Source organism: Lynx canadensis, chromosome B3, assembly GCF_007474595.2.
Source record: "Lynx canadensis isolate LIC74 chromosome B3, mLynCan4.pri.v2, whole genome shotgun sequence".
NCBI classification, from domain to species: domain Eukaryota; kingdom Metazoa; phylum Chordata; class Mammalia; order Carnivora; family Felidae; genus Lynx; species Lynx canadensis.
Genome location: NC_044308.2, coordinates 89609971 through 89624004, shown reverse-complemented (window position 1 = coordinate 89624004; position 14034 = coordinate 89609971). Strand labels below are relative to the sequence as shown.

At 35.3% G+C, this 14034-nt stretch overlaps 1 long non-coding RNA gene across 1 annotated transcript; it reads left to right on the top strand.

The window, feature by feature from the left end:
- Window positions 1–4022: 4022 nt before the first annotated feature.
- On the top strand, window positions 4023–13317 carry LOC115517220. Its single transcript, XR_003969745.1, has 3 exons — window positions 4023–4261; window positions 6925–7004; window positions 13220–13317. It is a non-coding gene; the product is annotated as an uncharacterized LOC115517220 (long non-coding RNA).
- Window positions 13318–14034: the final 717 nt, after the last annotated feature.

Genomic DNA, 14034 nt, shown 5'->3' with positions numbered 1-14034 from the left:
CTACATCTGTACTTCATATAGATTAAACTACATGTTATTTTTCAGATTCCACTGCTGGTAGACATTTGGGTTGTTCCCTGAGTTATGAACAATACTGATATGAAAATGCTTACAAGTGTCTTTTAGTGCATCGTTACTCAATTAATAAGAATGGAGTTTGCAGATAGGACAGTGACCTTTAGACCACGCTTTTAGTAGTACTGTTTTGGTGCTCATGTATACGTGTGTCATTTCGAAGTGGAATTACCAAGTGATAGCAATTGGAAAAGGATTTAATATTATTAAATTTAACTAAACAATTTTATTAAATCTTTGCAGTGATTTATATGTGTAACATACTATGTAAGAGTTCCTCTTTCTCCAAATCATTGTCAACACTTATTTTTTTCCAGTATTTTTCATTCAGTCATTCTTGCAGATGTGCCCTGATATATTATTATGGTTTCAATTTATATTTCTGTTGTTATTAATAGGCTGGGCAGAGGATCAAACTTAGCCTCCTCATTTTAGTAGGCTTAGATGCCCATTATGTTATGCATTATAAAAATACTATTATTATCTATAAATACTTATTGCCAGAAATAACCCATATGTAATCCAACCTTGAAAATGACCAGCATAAAGAAAATAATAATTAATAGAAAAAGTTAAAAAGCAGATAAAATATAAAGTATAAAACAGGCAAATCCAGATTGTGAAATGTATACTGTAAAACTCCACTGACCTCTTTCTGTCAAAAAAGTCATAGGGGGAAGGATGAATATGATAGAACTATTCTAAATTGAAGAGACCAAGGAGTCACAAAATCCCAATGTAATTCTTGAAACTTGATATGATCATTTAATGAAGAAGCAGCTATAAATATATTTAAATATATTTGGTAGGGAAGGAATAGGGAAGTTTAAATATGCACTGGATCTGAATTTCAGGGAATGATCTTATATTTTCTAATTTATGATGAATAACTCTTAGAAGATGAATTCTGAATTATGAAGTGTCATTGTTATTCAAGTTATGTTGAAATTTTTTACCTATAGAAAGAGAGAAAGATTGACAGAGACACACAGACATGGAAATTAATTTATGGAATATGTTAAATAATTGTTGAAACTGTATGTCCATATGAATGCATTTGCTGTATAAATTTTTGAACTTTTCTTTCTACTTTAATTTCTCAATAAAACATGGAAAATATCGCTTCTCTTTTCCCTCTTCTGTCCAGTCTCTTAGAGATAGCTCCAATTATTCCATTTAATCATTTATGTTTTTCAACTTTTTCAATGTCTTCTCTGTGCTAGTTGCCCAGTAATTTATTCAGCTCTATCTTTCATTTCACCCGTCATTTAATTTTTAATTGTAATGACTATGTGGTTTTCTTCCTTGAATTTTATTTGATGATTTTTTCAGTTAAGTCTGTACCATTTTTCATTTCTATTCACTTATTTTCTCATTCTATAAATTTTAAATGTAAAGCATCATTTTTATGATACCTGCTTATATACTTAATATCTTAAATTCTCAGAGTTCTAATCCTACTTGTATAAAAAGCTTAAAGTTTAGGATAAAAAAAAACCTAAATATATACATTTTCAGATGCCATGATTTTATATGCAGAAATTCCTGAGGAATTTATGTTAGAATTATAAAGTTAATGGAATAAGGTCACAGGGCAGAGGGCACTATACTAGATAGTTTGAATTTCTATACAATACAACAAAGAATTGGAAACTGAAACAAAAATAAATTATTTAACAAAAAAATTAAATACCTAATCTAGGAATATATATATTTTTTTAATGTGAGGAGATCTATACTCTAAAAATTAAAACACATTGTTAAGAGAAATTAAAAAGATCTAAATGATGTAAATAAGTGGAGAATGTCATATTCACTGATTACAAGACTCAATATTTTTAAAGTGTCAGCTCTCACCTAAGCAATCTATAGATTTGAACACAATCCAATACAAATCTTCAAAGTCTTTTCCTTTTTATAAATCAACAATCTAATTTTAAAATTAAAGTGAAAACACAAAGGAGCTATAATATATAAATATTCTGAAAATAAAAGAACAAGGAAAACTTATCTAAGTTGGTTTGAATAATTTTAATAACATGACAGTAACTGAGACAGTCAGTGTATTACTGTCATAAGGATAGGCAAACAGGTATTGGGAAAAATTAAGTGCCCAGATACAGACAAGAAATGAAAGAAACAGAGAAATTTTTTCACAAATACATGATCAATGAGCTAAGATAAAATAATTTTTTGTATTTTATAATTCTGTTCATCTGCAGGCAGATATCCAGCTTTCTAGATGGCAAAAAGCAAAAACTTCAAGCCAGTTAAGAGTCACACCTAGAAATGGCACATTGTCACTTTAATTTTATTCTATTGGTCAAAATAGTCACAGGGCCATCCAGGATTCAAGAATACGTAGGACTGAATTCCATCTCTTGATGAGGTAGTGGCAAAATGACAGTGCAAAAGAACATGTAGGATGGGAGATATTGTTAAATCTACTCAAAAGCATGGGTGAATCTCAAAAAAAAAAAAAAAAGTGATCCATTAAACAAGTCATCAATTTGATGACCTTGAATACATAAATATGTATGTATATATGACAAGAGACAGACTGGAGGTGGGCACGAGGACTTTTTGGTGATGGTAGAAACATTCTATATAATGACTGGGGTGTTAATTGCATGGGGTTTATATATTTGTCAAAACTCATCTGCAGTTTTTGCTACATAACACACCAACTATATCTAAATTTAGTGGCTTAAAGCACAAACCACTTATTATTCTTCATGATTCTGTAGGCAAGGCTGACTACATAATTTGCAGGGTTTAGTGCAAAGGAAAAATGGGGATCCTCTTCTTCAAAAACCTGAGGGGGCGGGGAAATTGTTAAAGATCTAAATGTAAAACTTTTTTTTCTTTCTTCCTAGATGACCTCTCTCATGACCTGTCATGATGGTTTTTAAAAATTTTTTTTTTTTAATTTAATGTCATTCCTCTGTTAGCTGTGGATGCTCCTGGCAAGTATGAACCTCACAGGTGCTGGGAGACACAGCCCATTATGTGGTACAAGGGCGTGGCTCATGGGCTTCAAGATTCCTTCTCCTGTCAACTACCATAGAAATACATTGTGTTCCTACTAAAGATACGAAAACCTATCTCCCCATACAGTGAGCTTGCTGCCCCTATCCCTGGCAGACAGATGACTCCCAAAGGTTTGCAACTTGGATCAAAGGTGAGCCAGAGTCTTGCCCACCTAGAAATTACATGGCATTACATGCAGGAGCAGGAATAGAAGCCACCACGCCCCACCCTGAGGTACTGAGGTATTGTACACACTAGATCCAGTGCTTGCACCCAGACCACTGGAGGAAGCAGTAGTCAATGGGCGGGGGCAGGGAGAGAAGGCCAGGGAAGGGCTGCCAGAGGGAGCCGCAAGCACTAAGGGAAAGAAGAAAACCTGCTGACAATCTGTCTCAGAAAGGCAAGGAGGCTGTGGATGGCAGGACACTGTGTGAACCAAGAATCCAAGCCCTCTTGCCTGCTCCATCGTCCCATGGGACTTTACTTACAAAACACAAATTCAAAGATACAATTATTAGGAATTTCAAGACAGCAATGACAAAATATTAAACTCCAAGTATAAGATTCTTAAGCTTTTACCATCACAGAGACCTGTACAATGACACACTTATGAAGCCATCTATCGGTATGTCACCATGGAAGTTATGATATGGATCAACCAGTACTTGAGGTCAGCTGGAGTCCTGGCTCAAACTGAATGTCTAAGATGACAACATTCACATATGTGGTGGTTGGTTAGGTTTCAACCAGAGCAAAGGAGATGGCTTGACCACATGTTGATCATCATCCAACAGGCTAGACTCATTGCTAAGAGTTTAACTAAACTATTCCATTATATTGCTGCCTCTGATAACAGCCTACAAAGTTACAAGTCACTTCCTGATGTGACTTCTCTAATTCCCTAGTGATGACCACATGCCAGCACCTTCTCTTTGTTCGTCCTTTAAATAGGACCCTCTTGGAACTTGCCAAACTCCACTCTTTTTGGTTGGAATTGACAATCTGGCCTTAGTCCACCCACAAAAGCTGAAAGCATTCCACTCTCAGATACTAATAAAGACATATGTCCCAGGTCATGTTGTTCACTCTCTGCCTGCACCCCGCCTTGAACTTCTAAGTGGCCCCTGCAGTCATCCACGTACTTCAACCAGGACCTGTAAGTAATATACTTCTCTATTTAATTTTTCCTTGTGGTCTTTGTTGATCCCGGGTTCACCATCTGACACCTGGGGCTCTACTTAACAAATGTTAATTTAACAAAAGTCACAACTCTCACAGTTGTGGTTTGAAGATTCCCACAGGCAGCAAACAAGCAAATCCCAGGTGAAAGCACTTTTCAAAGCTCTACTTGCATCTCATGTTGCAATATCCCAAGGCCAGCCCAGCGTCAATGTAAGACCATATTTGCAAAAGGCTTGGTTACAGGGAGAGGAATAATTTGCAGCCATTTGCAGCCATTTTTCTAATATACCAAACTCATAAAACTGTACACTTCAGATCTGTGCTTTTACCATATATAAATTACAGAACATTAAAATCAATTAATTAACACATGAAAATGACCTGGTAGAACACTAAGTCCAACAGCTTCTGGGGGTAGGAGGAGGGTTACTGCTTTAGCTCAGATGGATAATTTGATTTCAGATTGGCTCTTTATGAGTTTTTATTTTTCTTTTGTTGTTTTCTTATGAGCAGAGCTGAAAATCATTTTTATGTATATACAGATATATTTGTTCAGCCAAATTTCCCCATAAATTTGATTATTTGTTGTGAATTGACAAATAGTTTATGTGTCATTCTTATAATGGTGTATCCTATGTGTCGAGAGCATATATCTATGAAAATAAAATACGCATTTCCAATATGGAATGCTTGTATATGTCATGTCAGTTACATCATTTAGTTCTTAATTTAATGAATTTAACTTAATTGAAACTTTAATGAATTACATTTTATGAATGCTTAAATTGCATTTGACCCAGCATGCAAGGCCTGTAAGGGACATACATGTCCTACATCTCTTGTATGATATTTCTCTTAAATTATTGTCCAGTTAAAGCAAAGGCAATAATTAGGGTTGTGATTTTTTTTTAAGTTCCCAAATATTCTCTTCAGTCCCAAACCTTTTCAATTAGTACCATTTCCTTTGATAGAAAAATCATCTTTTTTATGGATTCAAGTGGCTTGTCTTCAAGGCCATACTTTCTTCCATTATACTATAGTCCTTTGTAAAACATAGCAACAAAGGCCTTTTTAAAGGTCATAAAATTATATCAAGAACCACCTTCTGTCAATTTTGTATTGCTGCTCCTAAAATAAATTTGACTGTACTTACTACAATCCTCCTTTTATGAATTCCTGCTGACCAAAAATGAATTACACACTTAATTTTTAGGTCATAATGGCAGACACCCAAGTGTTCCATGGCCTTGAGATCTTGACATTTACAACTTGAAAGCTACTCGAATTTAACCCACTTCACATATTTTCCTCATATTTCTTCTAATTGTATATTTTTATTTTCCATTTTTAAACTTTCAAGTTGTAATTTATGAGCTTTATATTTATTGTGCCTCAATTTCAAAGTGACATATGCATTTTTTTATACATGTTTTAGTCTTCTCTTTCTACTACATTCTAAATTTCACCACAGCAAGGGGTGGCTGGGTGGCTCAGTGAGTTGAGCATCATACTCTTGATGTTGGCTCAGGTCATGATCTCAGAATTGTGGGATTGGGCCCTGTGTTGGACTCTGCACTGAGTGTGTAGCCTGCTTAAGATTCCCTCCCTTGGGGCGCCTGGGTGGCGCAGTCGGTTAAGCGTCCGACTTCAGCCAGGTCACGATCTCACGGTCCGTGAGTTCGAGACCCGCGTCAGGCTCTGGGCTGATGGCTCGGAGCCTGGAGCCTGTTTCCGATTCTGTGTCTCCCTCTCTCTCTGCCCCTCCCCCGTTCATGCTCTGTCTCTCTCTGTCCCAAAAATAAACGTTGAAAAAAAAAATTAAAAAAAAAAAAAAGATTCCCTCCCTCCCTCTCTCTCTCTCTCTCTGTCTGCCTCTCTCCCTCTGCTCCTTTCCCCCACTTGCACTATCTCTCAAAAAAATTGCACCACACCCAAGTAACTAGTTGGAGGATATTAAAGTATTCTCTCTTCCTAAAGTAAGCCAAATTTTCAAATCATGAATTTAAAATGTACTTCTCTATTCTTTATACCTTTCTCTCTAGAAATCCATTATATTTCATCTATCTATACTTGACTGCATTTAATCAATTTTAAGAGGCATGCTATCTACATTTTAATGCTTCTGAAACTGAGTTGTGGTTTTAAGTGATGTCATCTTACAATTACTGCAGCTTGAATGGCTGTCTTGCCATAGTTGTCTTTGCTTCTGTGCATGCAAAAGTTGATCATGTTGTCATAATTTTGCCTCACAATTGCAGTTTTGAGACTAAAACATTAGGTTTAATTGTCACATAATCTGCCAAACAGATCACTGTAGATTCAGCATTGCAACAGATATTCATTGTGTATATGTACATATATGTATAAAATCCAAGCATGAGGTGTAAATTTTATAATACTGAAGCAAGTAATTACTGGAGAAGTGATGAAAATTCCTTATTCTCTTACAAAATGGCAACCAAGTGCTTTATATCATCTAAGAAAGGAAGATATCTATGAGTAGATAGAGTTTTCCTATATTTGATTTACTGAGCTACAACAAAAAAAAGATTATCCTTCCCATTGGAATGAAACTGATCAGAGTAATTATAAATTATTTTAAAATATAATAAGTTTTAGGCTATATTTGTATTCCAGGGGAAGAACTTAATAGAGGAAAAGAAAGTCGTTATATAGAAGAAAAAAAAGAAGAATTGCAAAAAAGGAATTCTTAGAAGGTAAGAGGTGATAAACTATGGATAGAAGTTTTAACCTTGGCCTTAGAATATAATTCTAGGGAGATTTTCGAAGGTTGGTAGAAAGTAAAAATAACATTCATTTATTCAACCATCTATTGAACATCTCTTATGTGCAAGGCTGCATGCTAAGCATGGGAACTTGTTCTGGGCATGGGAGATGGAATGAGAATAAAACAAACGTTCCTGCCCATTAAGGAGCCAATTATTAGAAAAACTGTCAGCCTTGGGGTGCCTGGATGGCTCAGTCTGTTAAGTGTCTGACTTTGGCTCAGGTTATGATCTCATGGTTTGTGGGTCCGAGCCCTGCAGCAGGCTCTGTGCTGACAGCTCAGACCTGGAGCCTGGAGCCTGCTTTGGATGCTGTGTCTCCTTCTCTCTCTGCCCCTCCCCCACTCACCCTCCGTCTCTGTCTCTCTCAAAAATAAATAAACATTAAAAATATTTTTTTTAAAAAGGAAAATTGTCAGCCTTGAAAATATAATTACACACTGTCATGGGTTAAATTGTATCCCTCCGCAAAATATGTTGAAATCCTAATCCCCTGTACCTGTGAATATGAGATTATTTGATGATAGAGTCATTGCAGATATAATTAAGATGAAGCCATACTGAATTAGAATGAGCCCTAATCCAAAATGACTTGGTCCCTTAGAAGAGAAAAGACAGAGGTAGAGACACACAAGAGAGGATGGCCACATAACCGCTGACTTAGAATTTGGAGTGATGCATCTACACTCCAAAAAACACCAAGGATTGCTGGAAAATACCAGAAGCTACAAGAGACAATCATGGATTCTCCTTCTTCTCTCAAAGTTTCCGAGGAAACTTCATCCTGCAGACACATTAACTTCAGAACTCTAGGCTTGAGAACTGTGAGATAATAAATTTGTTGTTTTGAGCCACCCAGTAATTGACAGTGTAGAAAACCAATACATACTTTTGTAAGTGATATGGAGAAAAAGTACAAGTGTACAAGGGAAATCTATGGGGTCTGTGGATCGCAAAAGGCCTCTTCAAGCAATAACAGGCAAGAGGAATATTCCAGGCAAATGGAAGTGTATAAACAGGGGCAGAGATAAAGAAATCAGTGTATGTGAGGAAGTATAGGAAAGTCCATGTGGTTACAGTATAGTTAGGTATGAATGGTGCTATGGCCTGAATGTTTGTGTCCCCCCACAAAATTCATATGCTGAAATCTTATCCCCAATGTTATGGTATTAGGAGGTGGGACCTTTGGAGGGTGACTAGATCCTGAGGGTGGAGTCCTCAAGAATGAGATTAATGCTCTTTTAAAGGAGATCACAAAGAGCTCTGTTACCACTTTCACCAGGTAAGGACACTTCAAGACGACAGCAGGGTGCACCTAAACAAGGTTGTCACCAACACCAAACCATGCCAAACCATGCTGGCATCTTAGACTTCCAGCCTCCAGAACTATGAGAAATAAATTCCTGTTGTTTATAAGCCACCCAGTCTATGGTATTCTGTTATACCAGCCTCAATGGACCAAGACAAGTGGCATTGTGATATAAGGCAGAGGGTGTCCAGATTATTCCTAACACATTGATTTTGCAATGGCAAGCTAATGGAGGACTTTGAGGAGGGCATTTTCTCCTGTCTTAACTACCTCGAGTACACTGCATTTTCATAATGAATGTTGCAACGTCAAAATACATGTTAAAATATAAAATAAATAGCAGATTATATGGTTAGAATTTGGGAAATAATTCTGACATATTTAGAAAAGTATTCTGTGGATTCAGGTAAGTCATCATAAACTACAAGAATAATAGACTACAGGGGCAAGTTAAAATTTTCCAATATCCATTTGGGTAGCCCATAGTCCCCAGGGGAAGGGGATAACAGTAAGAGTTCTGATGTCATAGCATAAAGCTAATTAGTTGTTTCTGCTGAGTTTATTTTATAAAAAACAATAAAAATATTAAATATATTTTTGAAAAAAACAATGGATGGAAATCTAAGTGACAAGTTATTATAAGAAGGATTATGAAAGTTCTTCCTTTAGAATTAATAAAGACCAGGATTAATAAAATTCTTAAAAAATGTTAATAATAAAAATTGACCAATATCCTAATATATTCACTTAAAAACAATAACCATAAATTGAAATATGCCGGAATTATTTTTTAAGTTATTTACGTATTTGAAGAGAGAGAGAGAGAAAGAGAGAGAAAGTGGGGACTTGCAGAGAGAGAAAGTGGGGACTTGCAGAGAGAGAAAGAATCCCAAGCAGGCTCTACACTGTCAGCACAGAGTCTGGCATGGGGCTCAATCTCATGAACCCTGAGATCATGGCCTGATCCAAAATCAAGAGTCAAAAGCTTAACCGACTGAGCCATTCAGGCACCCTACAGGAATTATTTTTTGATAATTAAATAAGCTAATGCATTAATGAATTCATAATTTAACCTACTGTTAGCATGGTTAGTGTTAAAAAAAAAAAGGCACTCATTTTGTGGCAGAAAATTCACAGGTATTTAAGGGTCAGAGTGAAAAACTGAATGACCTCTTGAAGTGAATGTAACCTCCAACTTGGAAGAACTGCTAGACCAAAGGAACCATATGTACCCATGTGCAGAGGGCTGTGCATCAGGCAGTAAACCTGGATTTTGAGCTTGATGAAATACGAGGATGTAAATTTAGGTTGTTTTCCCTGGGCAACAGGTGGAAAGCATGTAGGTATGTCCTCTGTAGGTCAAATGGTGCCCAGAGATGGACCAGAGCAAAACGATTAGCTTTTCCCTTCCATGGTATGCAGTTTGTAGGTTGGAAGCAGCTTGAAACAAAATGTCCGAGACCTCTTGTAACCATATGTTTGATTCATGGAAAAGGAATGTGAGTGGAAATGATGTCTTCTAGACTAAGGCTTTTGAAGCAGTCATTGTTTCTTCTAGCTCCAGCTTTCTGTTTTTTTTTTTAATTTTTTTGTTAATATTTATTTTTGAGATAGAGAGAAAGAGAGAGAGACGGCATGGGTGGGGGAGGAGAAGAGAGAGAGGGAGACACAGAATCCAAAGCAGGCTCCAGGCTCTGAGCAGTCAGCACAGAGCCTGACATGGGGCTCAAACCCACGAACCGAACCATGAGATCATGACCTGAGCTGAAGTCGGATATTTAACCAACCGAGCTACACAGACACCCCCAGCTTTCTTGATACAGATGCCAAAGAGGAAGAAACTCAGTCCTTAATGATTGATTGAATGAAAGTGGCCCCACAGAAATGAATACTCATAAATAAATGTTTAATTTTTTGCACGAGAAAAATTTCAGGTTATATTTTTATACGTCTTTAGTTTTTCCCAACTAATAAATTGATATGGTGAGTGCCATTTGTAAATTAGTACAACTGTCTGGTGAGTAATTTGTTAATATGTTTCATGACCAATACATAGGTATATTTATTTCTAATTTCTTTTACGTAAAAGCAAAATATAGTCATTCTCTAAGGGCTGGCATATAGATTGTTCACAACATAGCTCTTTACCTTGGAGAATGAGTTGGAAACAACATAATTGTCCTAAATTTGACAATAATATCAAAATTACAATGCATCCATATAAAATAATCTTCTGCAGCCAAGAAAACCATGTCTTGGAGCACTGAAGAATAACTCTTCAGTCATCAAACCATAATAAATAGAAAGAAGATATAGCACTATGTATTAAATATTTCATTTTTATAAGAAAAGAAGAGGGAAGGTCCATGAAAATTTCAAACATTAGTGTCAAGGTGGTGAGATTATGAATATGTGTACTTTATATATCTATATGGTGAACGCTTTTCTATAAGTAGTGTGATTCAAAATTTTCATTATTTTTTTGTACTATTTTAGTCAGTATTTAATGTCACTTATAAGTACATATTGGCTTCCATACACCAAACCATAATCATAACTTAAAACTAAAACTATTAGCTACAATGTTTCCAGTAATAATATAAATATTCAAATGACCTGAATTGTGTATAAAGCATTATATTCTGGATACCTATTATCATCAATACATTCATGCTGATAATATTTACATATATAAAATAAACAATGAACAGAATTTCCTTGACATGTGTTTAGAAACTATATTTTTTTAATATAAAAAAACAAAATCTTGAGGAACCACAGAGGGAAAATATGTTTTCTAAAATGCATCTTTTCAAAGCCCTTCTAAACTAATTCATAAAATATCAAAGAATACATTTAAGCCAGAGGAAAAAAATGCACAATGCATGTGGTTTTACCAAGATAAGACTTTCTAGCCCTGTGTGAAATATTGGTACAATGCAAACTGACTCTTCCTTTGGGCAAGTCATTATCTCTGTACTATTTCATTTCCAAAATTATGTATTTTCCTCTTTGATTAGATTTTTAAAGAAAATTCTCAATAGTCAATAGACTTGCTTAAAGTTAGCAGTGCTTATCACATAGTAGCTCTTTAATATGTATTATATCAGTAAATATATAAATTAATGTCATCATAAAAAATTTAGCTAAATCTCCAAAATTAGTGAGAGATGTATTTTTCTACCTTGTAAGTAAAGCCATGTCATGTGCAATCATAATATTAAAATGTGCATAATTTTTAAAAATTTAATACATTTTAACTTCCACTAATATGGTTATAATTTCTATAATGCAAGAAAGATGTAATCAGAGACAGTTGTACAGATGGTAGGCAATTTGACCACAGGCTAAAAGACCAGAGGGTAGAAGGAAAAATTAGCATTTAGAAATAAAGCAGTAGCATGGTGACTGATAATCATAAACTTGGGAAAGTTCACAGCATTCCAGCAAGGGGAGAATATAAGTCCTTTGAAAGTAGGGACTCATGTCCTAGGTCACTCTGCACTTCCAGTTTCTACGTGTGCGATCTTTACAGAGTAAATGTGATATAAATTTTTGTTAAACCAATAAGTAAATGACATTGAACAATTACATAGTTCAAGCAAACAAATGAAAATCCTCCAAAGCAGAGAATGATTTGTAATCTCGCCAACACTTCAAATCATTTTAGTTAAGTAGCACTTAAACTCAATTTTTATGTAGACTTCTTTATAAACTGAAAACCTGTAAACATTTCTTATTTTTCTTTTCTCTCTAGCTTGAGAGATACTGATGTAGAGAAGCTTCACTTACAGGATAATAAAAGAATATTCAGTTTAAATGACTGTAACCATATTGTATTTCTTTTAGCTTACTTTAAAAAAAAAAAACAGAAGAGGGGCGCCTGGGTGGCTCAGTCGGTTGAGCGTCCGACTTGGCTCAGGTCACGATCTCACGGTCCGTGAGTTCGAGCCCCGCATCAGGCTCTGTGCTGACAGCTCAGAGCCTGGAGCCTGCTTCAGATTCTGTGTCTCCCTCTCTCTCTGGCCCTCCCCCCGTTCATGCTCTGTCTCTCTCTGTCTCAAAAATAAATAAATGTTAAAAAAAAAAATTTAAAAAAAAACAGAAGATACTAACGAATCAGTGTCTATGTGTGTATTTTGAGTAAAAGCAAATAATGACATATGTATCTCATTTAATATAATTATGATTTTATAAGACACATTGATATTTATATCAAAATACCTATAAATCAGTGCAAACACATTGATACATGAAAGAAAAACAACAAAGAATTTGTGAATTGGGTCTTGGTCACAGATATGCTAGTATGAAATAGTATTTATATATTAGTTACATAAGTATAAAAAATATTTGCCCTCGAACAAAAATTCTTAGATATTTCTTCAACCAGATTAATAGTCCTTGGAGCTAGATAAGTGCCATGCAACTCTAAATCATTTATTTACAGTGTTGTTGACTAATACAAGTGCATGTTATTTTTTATTGGTGGAAACTTGATCTATATTAGAATTAAAGATGTGTGAAACTCAACTATAAATTTGATATGGAACTCCTCTTCTTAACCTAGCCAAAGTTTATCAGTCAAGGTAGAGGTTTTATGTAGATATTGGATATATGATATGTTCTTAAGTATACATATGTTGTTTATATAAAAAATAACAATCCTGTGTGATTTATGTATCTGCTACCTTCAAAAGTTGGTTACATGATAATGCAACTAAAACCAGCTAAAAGAGCAAAGGATAGCCAAAGACTTTTTTTTTATTCCTGATATCAAGGTTTCTTGTTCAATCACTTTTTGCTTATATCAACTATTCTTTCCTCTCCATGTCAGCTTCCTCCTCCAACTGGCCTCCCTCAAAGAAGAAAATGGTTTCAGTGGATCCAGACTTCAAGTTACATGTCACATCAAGAAAAAAAGAGATCTCAGGGTGCCTGGGTGGCTCAGACAGCTAAGCTTTCAACTCTTGGTTTCAGCGCAGGTCATGATTTCACGGTTTGTGAGTTCAAACTGGCAGCACAGAGCCTGCTTAGAACTCTCTTTCCCTTTGTCTCTGCCCCTCCCCTGCGCCCCTCCCCTGCTCCTGCTCTTCTCTCTCTCTCTCTCTCTCTCAAAATAAACAAATAAAATTTTTAAAAAAGAAAGAATTCCTACAACTCTACAATGAAAAGACCAATAACCAAATTTTAAAATGGGCAAAAATCTGAATAGCTATTCCTCCAAAGAATACACACAAAAATTTATACAAGCAGAAAATATTCGGGGCACTTGGTGGCTCGGTTGGTTGAGGGACCAATTTTCTTTCCCCTCTCTCTGCCCTTGCCCACCTTGCGATCTCTCTCTCTCAAAAATTAAAATAAACATTAAAAAAATTAAATACAAAATGTTCTGAAAATAGATAGTGGTCATGGTTGTACATCTTTGTGAATACACTAAATAAACACTGCTTTGTACTTGAAAAGTTGAATACTATGGTATTTAATTACATATTAATAAAAAAATTCTGGTCTTATTATTAGAAGATTATACAAATATTATCTTAACTTGGGCTAAAATAAATCGTTAGCATTCCTTTATTATTTTCTTGTAGCAAGAGCTCTTATCATCTGATGTGAAATAGCTCATTACTAATATGTAGGACTGAATGG